At 34.4% G+C, this 12,998-nt stretch overlaps 1 protein-coding gene across 1 annotated transcript in view; it reads right to left on the bottom strand.

Annotated features, from left to right (window-relative positions):
• Positions 1 to 12,998, bottom strand: part of LOC147063227 (uncharacterized) — a 103,857-nt gene that overhangs the window by 57,430 nt on the left and 33,429 nt on the right. The gene's annotated exons all lie outside the window — the stretch shown is intronic.

Genomic DNA, 12,998 nt, shown 5'->3' with positions numbered 1-12,998 from the left:
ATCTTATCTTGTTAATCTATTTTCGTGTACCGTTTGAAATATTCTCTGATTGTTGATTAATCTTTGTGAACTCTGAATAAATACTAAAACCGGAAGTGTGTCTACTTGATAAATAAAATACATACTAGAGTACATATTTAAAACAATACTATATTTTCATTATAACACTATTTATCTAGTATTATCTATCGACCTTAGAAAATGCTGAACCTACGTACATTTTTTTTCCAAATATTTATTCAAAATAATGATAATAAAATAATATAATATATTAATAAAATCTACAATTTAATTTTGATTATTAAATTATTAAGATAAATTGAACAGTTCTTATTCCACAGCAGGACTACATTAGTGAGGATCGTGACCCAGATGATTCTGCCATCGGATAGGCGATGATGAGGTTTTCCCCCACTCTTCTCGACATTTTATGACACGTAAGTCATATGTCAGTGAAACAATCGTCGATAAATTGGCATCCGATTGCATGCTTTAATATTCTGACCTGGCATCTTTAGAAGACATGACAGCGCGGACGACACAAACGGACACTAATGATCATAATAATTATAATTGATAAGCCACGTGTTGTTTATATAATTGTTTATAGAATAGCTTGACTTAAAGTGCAGGGTGTCTGGGAAGATCTTGAACGATAGAGAAGCTGAAAATGTTTATTTTGCCAGACTTTGCGAGATTCATACCAGTATGTCTATTCTATACTTATCGACCGCTAAAGTGATAACGTGATAAATATTATCAAAATTAGGGTAGGGTTGTATCAAAGTATTAGCACGTATTGTAACAATTACAATAAGTTGGTTGTAATTGTTGCAATAAGCGCTATATTTTAACAGCAGCAAGAGAGGTGCTGTTGAAATATAGCATTTATTGCAGCAATTCAACAATTACAACCAACTTATTGTAATTGTTACAATAAGTGCTAATACTTTGATACAAACCTACCCTAAGTTTGGTAATATTTATCACTCTAGCGGTCGATAAGAAGTATAGAATAGACCCACTGCTACCCACAACTTCAGAAACATGTATATTATATCACAGATTCGATTTTATCGTATTCTAAAGACGCCGTACCGTATGGCCACTCTAATATTTATCGTCTTGACGTTCATGTTGTTATAACAATTTGTAGTAAATTCAAATAAAGCTGACACAAGGAAATCAAAAAGCTTTAGAAAATTCTCAACACGTAAAACTTAAATATACTTCATTAATTATGTTTGTAACTTTTAAATACATACTGATAATATTTACTTGTACTTTTGCAAGTAAAGAATCTTTTTATAAATTTGATTAATGATGATATTTTTTAGCAACGTCTCTCTTCTTGCGGAAAGATCTCTGACCTCCGCCAGAATAGAGCCTGTTTGCGCGGCTGCCACTGGTTCCGGCGATTAATCAGAGGATATTGTTGACACGTTACCGCACTAGTCAAAATCAGTTCATCCTTACTTTCTACATTATGTACGTACTTGTAAATCAGTGGCGTTCGGTGAAATATAATCAAAATAATATAATGTAAATATCCAATTATTAGAAATTCATCAATTATTAGAGCTCATGTTTATTTTCTACATTATGTACTTACTTGTCAGGCGCACATACAGAAAAATGTTATGGGTGAGTTCATTTCTAAAAATTATCAATAATAAATAGCAAGTGTCACATGGCCTATAATTATTAGGATCATAATCGTCTGTGTGTGGTCCCAGCAATCTTGTCTTTTAGACCGTGATCACTGATCACAATTGCATGCGAAACATGAACCCCCAGAAACTAGAGAGATCCATAAACTTCAATTGCCATATCGTACTATGGAGAGGTAGGTACATGCTGGGGATAACGTGAAAAGACAAAAATGAAATGATTGGATAAGGGAAGAAACTAGGATATGTCGTAGAGCTCGCTTAGTTCTGCGGAAGTAGGTACATGGCAACACAACGCACAGAGCTGAAAAAGTGGGATTCACTTGAAAAGGTCTTCCAGGAGCGGATAGATTCAGGCTGATGACAAATGACTCTTTGTGTCGTGTGGGTTCAGATGATGATGAAGAATGATGAATGGAGACTGAAGACTTATAGCGTGGATTGTGATTGTATATTTATTGATGAATTGACAAGTTACAGTTTAGGTCGATAGGTACAATAAAACATAACAAATATTTATAAGATATAAAAAAAAACTTGTGCGATATGTAGCCTGAAGCTCGGCGATACTGAGTGACTTTTATAAGATCAAGATAAAAACAGAGTGTGATAATCATCCAATCGTGATAGCCTATTTATTTAACTCCTCACAATTGAGTAATGCTGACACTGAGTATCCCATGCCTTCAGTGAGTAGAGAAATATTAATAAATATTACTGAGGTAAAAGTTCTTATTTGCAATCGGAAGTGAAATGTGTATGCTAAAAATGTATATACTAAGCAATCTTATTTTCGCCGTCAGCGTTTCTCATTGAGTAAGCACTATCGGATACCGCTGACGGCCTGTGAAAATTTTTCAGCAAATGTTTGTTCTCACAGGACTAGTTGATCGCGATAACACCATAGTAAAGAATACACAATACAAAAACTTAATATTACTGATTCCTCACAAAAACCAAACTCTGTCTTGCTAAACCTGCTGGGGTAGACACTTGTACACCGTACGCTAACTCAAACTAAAAAGAATAAAATTATTATAAGGGATGTATATCTAGCAATATACCCCTTCCTGTGGCCAGATACTGCCAGCGTATGCGAAAAAGCAGACAAAAAGTCGTCCCCGTCATCGAAATATGACGCCGATCAGGAGAGAATCCTCACGCGTGACGTAATCGACTCGAAACCAATTAATCTTCATTACCAGAGGCGCTCGTCACGGGAGCTGCTGCCAGCCGGCAATTAGTCAACGTCAGTGGCCGGGTCCGGTGGGACGAGTGCGTGCCGTGTCGCGCCCTCCTGGGGTTCGCCATCGCTGTCACGCGCCGCCACTGGAATCGGAGCACCGTGTTACGACACTTAGCCAGCGAGCACATTATGTTTAGAATCATGCTTGGAAAATTCAATTTTTCCAGCAGTGTTTTCTGAAAAATGTACAATAACTAGATACCTATTTTAAAACTGACGGTTTGTCGCATTAATAAAACATAGTACACGTGTTTAAGTTCCGTGCCATTCTGTGGCGTTCCTCATTTCAAAACGGAGGGATTGTTAGTGCACAGTTTTAATACGTGGACAAGAAGCTCTTGTTCGACAATATAGTTTTAGAGTTTTAGACATTGCTATAGTTACAGCTGATAAGCAACGTTCCCTCTAATTTTCTACTGTGTGTGCGAATCATCAACGCATCTGTGCAGGGTTGGAGTCATCCAGTGCGGTAAATATACACCCCCCCCCCCCAAGAACGCACACATCTAATTTCTTTTTTAATGATAAAGTTTAAAATTTAAGTCAAAGTTCGACGAATTCGAACGCATAATATTCGGGAATATCTGTGTATTTAGATACGTGATTATGAATATCTTGTACAGAAAGTGTAGAAGCTTTTATTTTTATAGCCAATAATAGTACCTACATTATCGATTAACACTTTGACTAAATCGCAAACAGATTTTTTGCGCTCAGCGATCTCAATCCAACTCTTTCGTTCTTCGGGTGTTTCCGTCAATATTTTCAAAAGTCCACCTATTTTCAATGTTTTTTAATTTTGTAACGGCATCCCGGTGTACTTTTTGACTTAAATGCCTTTAAGTTTAATATACAACCTCCATCCAATCCATTTCTTTCGTGAATTATCCTTGAAAATTTGCTGCGGAGCAAATGATGCGTTTGACACAATCATCTGTTTCCGAATAAACAAATATATCACCAATATTTACTTTTTGCGAATGCATTGAAGATGGCATTTCTGTTTCGACGATTTCAGAGTGTCATTCCAATTGTCAAAGTGGAGGTTTTATGGTATTTTTAGAGCATAAGCCTGGACATTCCTTAAACGTTGTAGATAATCTATTTAAATAAGTTTGAAGCCTTATTATCCTTTATATTTATTTTAAACATTTGATGACTGTATAAAGTATTTTACCATTTAAATAATACTGTAAGAACTGTGATGTTTTCACAATAAGGACTACTATGAAACTGTACTGACAATGTTTCTAGCAAGTTGAAACATGTCAAAGACTAGAAAATGTAGAGGATGCGGCACATAGGTGGTCATTGATTGAACACTAAAATACGTATCTTTTTTGTATACTTTGGCATGCGGTAGAGCGGGACGGATATGGTGATCTCTTCTTGAAACTTTCTTTTACAATATTTTTGTGTGAGGACTGTGCGGGGGATGAAAACATGTGTGCGGACATATTTTGTTATTTGGGATTGGGATTTTAGAGGGAACATTTCTGGTAAGTATGTCTTTCATTCTAACTGTATTTATAAAGTTTTCGATGGAGAATTGAGGTTTTTTTTTTTTGAATTATTAATAACTATGTCTTTGCTTTTTCGTACAGGATGGTTGTTGGTAATTTTGATCAATCACAAATACCCAGGCTTTGAGAAAAACTCTAAATATTGTGTCCTCACCGTGAATCGAACCCAGAACTCTTGGGTGGAAGGCCAGCGCCTTACGCACTACACCACGAGAGCCGCCTAGATATTTTAGATTATATTTCGTATTGCTATTTATAAATCATTTTTAAAATGTGCACATAGCTCGTATTGATATTTCGACGACTTAAGAATTCTAATCACTTAATATGAAGTAGATTTAGTAAATAATTTACTTGAGGGTTACTTTAAGTATCCCGACATATTACAAACATATAAAATATTATCTGGCTGGGTATCAACAAGAGGAAATGAAAACGGTGACGGCCGTTGATGGATGGACGGCGGCGCCCGCATTTTCCGGAAAATTCTGTAGAAATCGACGCTTTTCATCTCGTCTTTTCGTCTAACCGATGAAGCGTCTTCAATCTTGTGATATTTGGCATCGATACAAGGTGATTGAGAGATGGCTATCAATGTGTCGAGAATCGCGGAAATTTATCTCACGGAAAATTGGTCAAAGAAAATTGATCGTGTAAAATTGGCCGCACGGACAATCTATTTTGTAGCAGTCAATGACTATTGTTCGCAGTGAAATCCAACATTGATTAATAAACTATTTTTTTTATTTATATGTAGTGTCACCAACAGGGCATTCTAGCAGTGGCAAAGGCTCCATACTAAGCGATTATTTAAAACTTACCTTTTATTTTCAAGTATTTAATTTAAATAAATAAATATCTATATTGACTAGGTAATATAATAAAAATATTGAGTGTCATCTATCGTCAGAATTTAGAAGTAGAGCGTTTAATTTAGTCAAGTCTCGAATCAAAAATAAATGACGGATGGTCACAGACGTGAGTGCTATTTTTAGAATTATGTCAAACATAATCCTTCCCGTTTTGTCTACCGCTATTGCGTCGCCAACTTCATATATGTCTGCAAATTTGTTCCAGATTTATAAGCGCTACAGGGCAAGTTTACACTTTACGTTGATTTGTTTATTGTCGATGACTATCTTTTTAAGCAAATAATAAATAATAAGGATGCTTCAAAAAAAACTTTTGTGTTCAATCACATATAATTTATAAATTGTTATTATAAATTAATATTGTATTTCGTGATTATTATTTAGGTTACTTCAGTCATAGACAAATATAACATGCTATTAATAGTTCATGTCATATTGACATTTCAAAGACGGTGTAAATTTTTATTTTATAATACAAAATTCAGTGTATTACTGTGTTTTGAATGTGGATAAATTATCTCATATTGTACCGAAATCATTCGTCAGTGCTTTAAATATAATTATTTATTAAATTGTTTAGTATTCCGATTAAAATTGAAAATTGTTGTGCGACCGATTGCATTTAAAAAAAATCATTCCCGAGTTTGACGTTTCTTCAAAAATCAAAAATTATCAAAGCTTTACCTTCCATGGGTTTATTTAGATTTGAATACAGCTAAAAAAACTTATTAGACATTTTTACAACAATTTATATGATAAATATTCGTTATACATTAAACAAACTTTTTTTGTTAGCCATGCGTATTGTTTGCTAAAGAAAAGTCTGCGTGGAATTCTACTGGCATAAGTGATTTAAATAATTTGACGAATTCAGCGGTGAAATATATGACCAGTGTGTCGTTGTCATTAATGTGCACCTATTCACTAGTAATAATATCGTAAGTATTATCTTCTTATTTCCCTTAAGTTACCTGACAAATGTGCTCTTTTTCTCTGATCTCCAAAGCTTACCTCTTTCCAAACATCACCCTTTGCCACTGCATTCTAGCATATCACTTTACTTCAAAATCAATATAAAAGTAATAAATATGATAATATATCGTATTTAGGCAGTTAATTATACCGAGAAGTTAACTGTCAGTCGAGATATTTTTTTACATGGCCACCCATAACCACCGCGTTAACCGCGAGCTATCAAATGTCATTGAGTAACACAGTTAACACGTCCTACTTGATTCCAAATGCATCGCATTTTAATTTCGAAGTTTTTACCTACTTTAGTATGTTAGTTAGAATTAACTGTATTCGTTATCAGTGTGTACTTACCTATACTGAGTGCGCATAGTGCCTAAAGATGCCAAAAGGCGAATCCAGAGTCACAAAAAACGACTCTAATGGAATAATACAAAACTTAAATCCATTAAAATTTAGAATGTATTATCTCGAACCTTTTCAATAGGAAACTAAAAATCAATTCTATAGCCGCGTATAGTATACAATTATTATATGAATGTGCTTTATCAAATGTGTAATTAATTAGTACCGAAATAAATGTGTTTGTTTGAAAATAAGGTTCCGGTTATCAATTTTCCTATAGTATACATTTTATGAAATTTTCACTTTTTACTACACTGATATGCCTCTTTGCCTGATTACCTCACACAAAATTAGATGATATTCACTTGTATCAATATATGTAGTAATAAAAAAATAAAATAGATAAATATATTATGTAAAAAAAATATTTTCAGAATATTTTACATCATTCTCATCCTAGAGCCGGAGTGCAAACTTATGAAGCGTATACTAGCCCTCGATTCCAGATTGTGTCCAGTTTTATGCCATTCCCCGAAAAGTATCTTAAACCCTAGTATCACACTGCTTACCTGGTAAGTTGTCAATTAACAACAACATTGCCGATGTAAATTGATAATAAAATACAGAGAAAATTCAGGCCGTCATTTGGTAGGCTTTAAAACTTTGCATGCTTTTGTGACTTAAGCAATCTTCTTTGAGGAGCTTGAGATTAATTTGATCAATTGTGAAGAAGCTTTAAAACATCGAATTAAAGTAAAATTACTAAATAAAATTATACAAAATTATATTATTATGACAGTAAATATTATAAGACACGAAACAATATGTTAATTAATATTATCTTTATCTTATTTGATGGGACATTTCAATAGAGAAAAAATAGCATAAGCGCATAGCTATAATAGCATAGCCCCTCCCCCCTTTATTTCATTAAATACATTTTTACACAAAGTGCTTTATTCTTCAATTCGATTGAATCAAAATTTAACAAAAGTTTTTGTTTTCATATAGCCATTTTTATTAGTCAGGAAATACACTACAAATAATTATAAAATAAAATTCTACATGTGAATTATCATCAATCACACACACACCACACAATCACATCAAATTGTATCACACAGCCACATATATTATAAAATGTTAATATTCTGTAACCGACTTTTTTACGAATAGAACGAATTTGTGGTGTGTGGTTGTCTCACTTAACTGGTCGATCCGCAACGCCGGGCCACAGGCTGGAGCCCTGTCAACCCCCCTCTTGTGAGGGCCATGCAACAATAGTATAGAAATGAAGTATAATAAAATTAGTCTCCATATCTTCATACAGGTTTGCAAACAACCTAAGTTTTATATGACTGTTTTTTATGTAGTTTATAACTAGCTGCCATTTTATAAACTATGCACTTGTAAACTGCAATCCTGTGGCTACATTATTGTGGTAAACTTTTTGCGTCTCCCTTTGCAACACTCCGCGCCTCCCCAGGGAGGCGCGCCCTCCAGTTTGGAAATCGCTGGTATAGAATACATGCCATCATAAATCGTCAGGTGTTCGAATTTATAACTAAGCTCACCATAGTATAAAAAGTATTGAATGATTATGTCAAATGTTAGCATATGTGGCGCCCTCACTCAGTTGACAACTTATACTAGTGGATCTATATATTTATAATCTATATCGCTATGGCATTATTAATTGATTACCTAAGAAAAAAACTTGATTTTCAGCACAGAACCTATACGACAATTTACCATTCGTAGTCCAAGGTGGGTTATGTACGAGGGTGGGTCAATAATTCCTTAGAAAAAAGCATTAAAACAGGTTTTATTTTTGTATTTTTTTTTATTTCTCAACATAATTTCTTTGGAGCTCAAAACACTTGGTCAGACGTTTCTCAATTTTTTTTAAACCGTCAGAAAAATAAGTTTTCGGAAGGTCCTCAAAATAAGCATTTGTCCGATCGATGACTTCTTCATTTGAAAAAAAACGTTGTCCACTTAGCCATTTTTTTAAGTTTGGGAAAAGGAAAAAGTCACTGGGGTCTAAATCTGGCGAATACGGTGGGTGGTCGACCAATTCGAACTTCAATTCTTCAATTTTAGCCATTGATCGTAAACATGTGTGAACACGGGCATTGTCCTGATGAAAGAGGATTTTTTTCCTGTTTAAATGAGGCCGTTTTTCTTCAATTTTGTTTTTTAGCTGGTCCAATAAAGATGCATAATAATCCCCTGTTATTGTTTTTCCTTTTTCCAAATAGTCAACGAAAATAATTTCACGTGCATCCCAAAATACAGTAGCCATAACCTTACCAGCTGATTTTACGGTTTTCGCCTTCTTTGGACATGGTTTGCCTTCGCAATCCACTGCTTTGACTGTTCTTTCGTCTCGGGAGTATAGTGGTGTATCCATGTTTCATCTACAGTCACAAAGCGACGAAAAAATTCATCCGGATTGCGTTGCATGAGCGACAACAGGGCTTTAGAGGCCACCACCCTACTGCGTTTATTGTCGACTGTGAGCAAACGCGGCACCCATCTTGCAGAAATATTTTTCATGCCCAATTTGTCATGTAAAATAGAAATGACGCTACCTTTTGAGATCCCTGTAACCTCAATTATCTCACTCAACTTTAATCTTCGGTCACTTAACACCATATCGTGGATTTTATTGATCATTTCTGGTGTAGTCACCTCTACAGGACGTCCTGAGCGTGGTTCATCCTTTGTTGATGTACGACCACGTTTAAATTCATTTAACCAGTTATAAATAGTTGCAAGTGAAGGAGCAGATATGCCGTGAACTAAATCTAACTCATTTTTTATTTCCTTTGCTGTTAACCCTTTTATATTAAAATGTTTAATAACAGCTCTAAACTCAATTTTCTCCATTTTCCATTTTTCCATTTTCCACAAGCATTTTTTTTTTAAATGTACGAAAAACACACAACAACCCGACCAATCTGATTGAAACTTCGCAGCATACTGAATCGGTAGTGCCGCTGCATGAAAACAAACCGCTTGCAGTACTAGTCGCGCCACCTGTCGGCTTTTCTAAGGACTTATTGACCCACCCTCGTATCTATTTATTCTGTAACCAGCATCGGCGAAGGGTAGAGGTAGGCTATTAATACTTTGGACGCTGAAGACGCACCTGACGCGTAATGACCAGGAGGCCGATCGATGTAATGAACGTGCATTTTAAAGGTGGTAATTAAAAAATCATTATCTAGTCAGCAGCGAATGAGTTAAATTAAAATACGACCTAAATAGTGCGCACTAAACTTTATAAGTCAAACGTACATATTTGTTTACATTGGACTAATTCTACAATGTGTATAGTGTTTTATAGATAATATTTTTTTACTATTATTTACAATGGCTTTGTAATTAATTATAGCTAGTACTAGCGTCATCGCCATTTTAATGTAAATGAAGTATGTATATATTGTTATGTATATAGTTGTGAAAAATCCATGTTATATCAATTTATGTAGGTATTTATATCACTAGATAATATATACATTACATTTTCTTTTAATATTTATTCGTATATCCTAAATAAATAAAATAAAAATCTGATATCACACAATGTACATAGACTCTCAATGAAATTTGAAAAAATCCTAAATTTACGAGTTTCCCATTTCGAAGACGTTAAAAAGGAGTAAGTAGAGATTGTTCCTTCAATGGATTCCAGTCTATTGGTCTTTAAGTACCTGTGTAGATATTATTTACATCAATTTATTGACACTCATTACTAATTTCTTGAACCGCAAATCCAAATACCACAGTTTACATGTGTATTGTTTTTATAAATGTGTCTTTGGTCCAGGGCAAGCGCAATCGCGACTAATCCGTGACAGGTCGTACATAAAAATCATATATCCAAAATAAGGCTTGTATCTAAAAGAAGCCTTATAGCAACAACCGTACCTTTGCCCATCTCACCCGAAGAGAACTGACTGTGTTCTTCTAAAGCAGGGGTGGGCAAACTGCGGCCCGCCGGGTATTTTTTTGCGGCCCGCCATCATTAATTGTACTTCTAATTACGAATGATTTTTTTATAATTTTTAAAAAATATTGACAATAGATTAAAATTTGAAGAATTTGTTGTTTCGTAAATGTATTATCTCAGTACGTCTTCCTTGCGTCTCGTCTCACACTATGTAACTGTAACCACTATTTCTACGTTGAACATCGTGACACATTTAAATACTTTTAACTCCGCGTTGCAAGGAAAAAAAATATATGCCCATGATATGGTAAAAAATTTGAATGGATTTCAATTAAAACTCAACGTGGACCACTTTCCAACTTTGAAGTTGCTGAATATACCAGAATATAAATTTGAAGAATATGGTAAAATTATTAAAGCTCTGAATGACGATTTTTCACAAAGATTTGGTGACTTCCGAAAAATTGAGACAAGTTTAGCAATAATAGTACGCGATCCATTTCAATAGATATTGATAGTGTACCGACAGAGCTACAACTTGAGATTATTGATCTGCAGTGTGACACTGATTTAAGAGAATTGCATCGTCGTGAAGAAATCTCCAAATTTTACAATGACCTTAATTCAGACAAATTCGACCAACTTAAAGATTATGCAAGAAAAACGTTCGTTATTTTTGGATCAACCTATATATGTGAACAAACATTTTCGACCATGAACCTCAATAAAAATTCTTTACGATCAAATATCTCCGATGCCCATTTACAAGCAGTTTTGAGAATATCAACTACAAAATTATTTTTTTTTGTAATGTTTATTTTTCGTAATAATAAATAGTGTATAATATCTAAAAATGTCATTTTACTTGCGGCCCGCCGCTCATTTTGAATTCTTGAATTTGGCCCTCCATCTAAAAAGTTTCCCCCTCCCTGTTCTAAAACATGGGTGGCCAACCTTTTCAGCAGCCGGGCCAGATGCTAAAAATGAGATTTCCTACCGGGCGCACAACCGATTTTTTTTATAATACAAAACAAAAAAGAAATATATACTTATTAATAAAATGAAACAAAAATGAGAATCAAACATATTTATTAGATTAGACTTTTTTTAATAATAAAAAATAAACAAAATATTTTAGTGAGAAATTTGATTTTGTGTGGCAGAACTGAGTGCATCAATATCGATATCGAGTGAGGTTGTTTCTACACGTAAACAGTTTTTCAAATGCACATCAGTGATTCGTGTTCTCACTCGGGATTTGATATGCTTCATCCGACCAAAAAGCTGTTCACACGTATGTGTTTCCAATTAATAGCAAAGTTATCATTAGAGCATGTTTGTAAAATGCAGGATATTTCTCCTTGTCCAAATATCTTTTATAAAACTCTTCCAAACCAACCTGATGGAATTCCTCCTTTCACAATGTTCCATTTGTAAATTTCTCGGTAATAAATTCACGTCTACGGAGAATAACGTTGCAAACGCAGCAAAAAGCACACGGTGCTTTTTAAAATCTTAAGCCAATATTGAATCTCAATTTGCGAAATTAGCACATCTAGTGGCAGCATTTTTTTATATTATTTTTATTTTCTCACTGCTCCACGGGCCGCGGGTTGGCCACCCATGTAATCTAAAGCAACAGAACTTGTCCCACCCGGAACGAGTCTCGAGTGCTGGTTATGCAAAACTCTTAATAACCAATGGCAGGGCAGATCTGAGATTATAATATGTGAAATGAGGTCTAGAGATATATATGAGAGAATCTGATGATAAAACCTGTAAGTGCAGTAAAATGGAGAGCATGGAATACATAGCTATTTTCTTGCATTCCCACTGAAACGCAATTTCAATGAGATAGTAGAACCCGAGCAAAATTGTATTGACTTTGCTAACTTTTTTAACGTGACTTTGTAGCAGTTTATGACCCCACACAAAGAGAAAGAATAAGGCCCTGCAATAATTTGGATAAACAGATCACTCGTAAAAGCAGTATTTTAATATAGCGTGTCAAGAAGAAAGTTCTTCGGCATCTTTATTTTAATGTACGTGGTACGTGTATAACTATTTTCCTTTCGATAATTAGATTTTTAATTTGCCTCCACTGAACGGTTTGTCCAGTTCTAAAGTAACTAAAAATGATACGTTAATATAGTTTACTTGTGCAAAAGTATCTGAAGTCATGAAACTATGTCACACTATCATTTTACCATAATAACCCATCCTGATCTCTCCAGAGACCTGACGCCCATTGTACCTATATATAGTTTGTAGTAAGTACTGACTTCCTTTTCAGCATTTTGTAAAATTCCTTACAATGGTAGATAAATATTTGTTGAACCGCATTAATCATTGAAATATTTACCGATATTTAAGAGCATACTTCAGTGAAACGGCAAATAATTTTCAACTATA

Source organism: Rhyacophila brunnea, unplaced genomic scaffold, assembly GCF_057557595.1.
Source record: "Rhyacophila brunnea isolate RB1 unplaced genomic scaffold, BYU_Rbru_1.0 scaffold_9, whole genome shotgun sequence".
Classification (NCBI taxonomy): Eukaryota; Metazoa; Arthropoda; class Insecta; order Trichoptera; family Rhyacophilidae; genus Rhyacophila; species Rhyacophila brunnea.
This window is presented reverse-complemented; position numbering and strand designations above follow the sequence as displayed.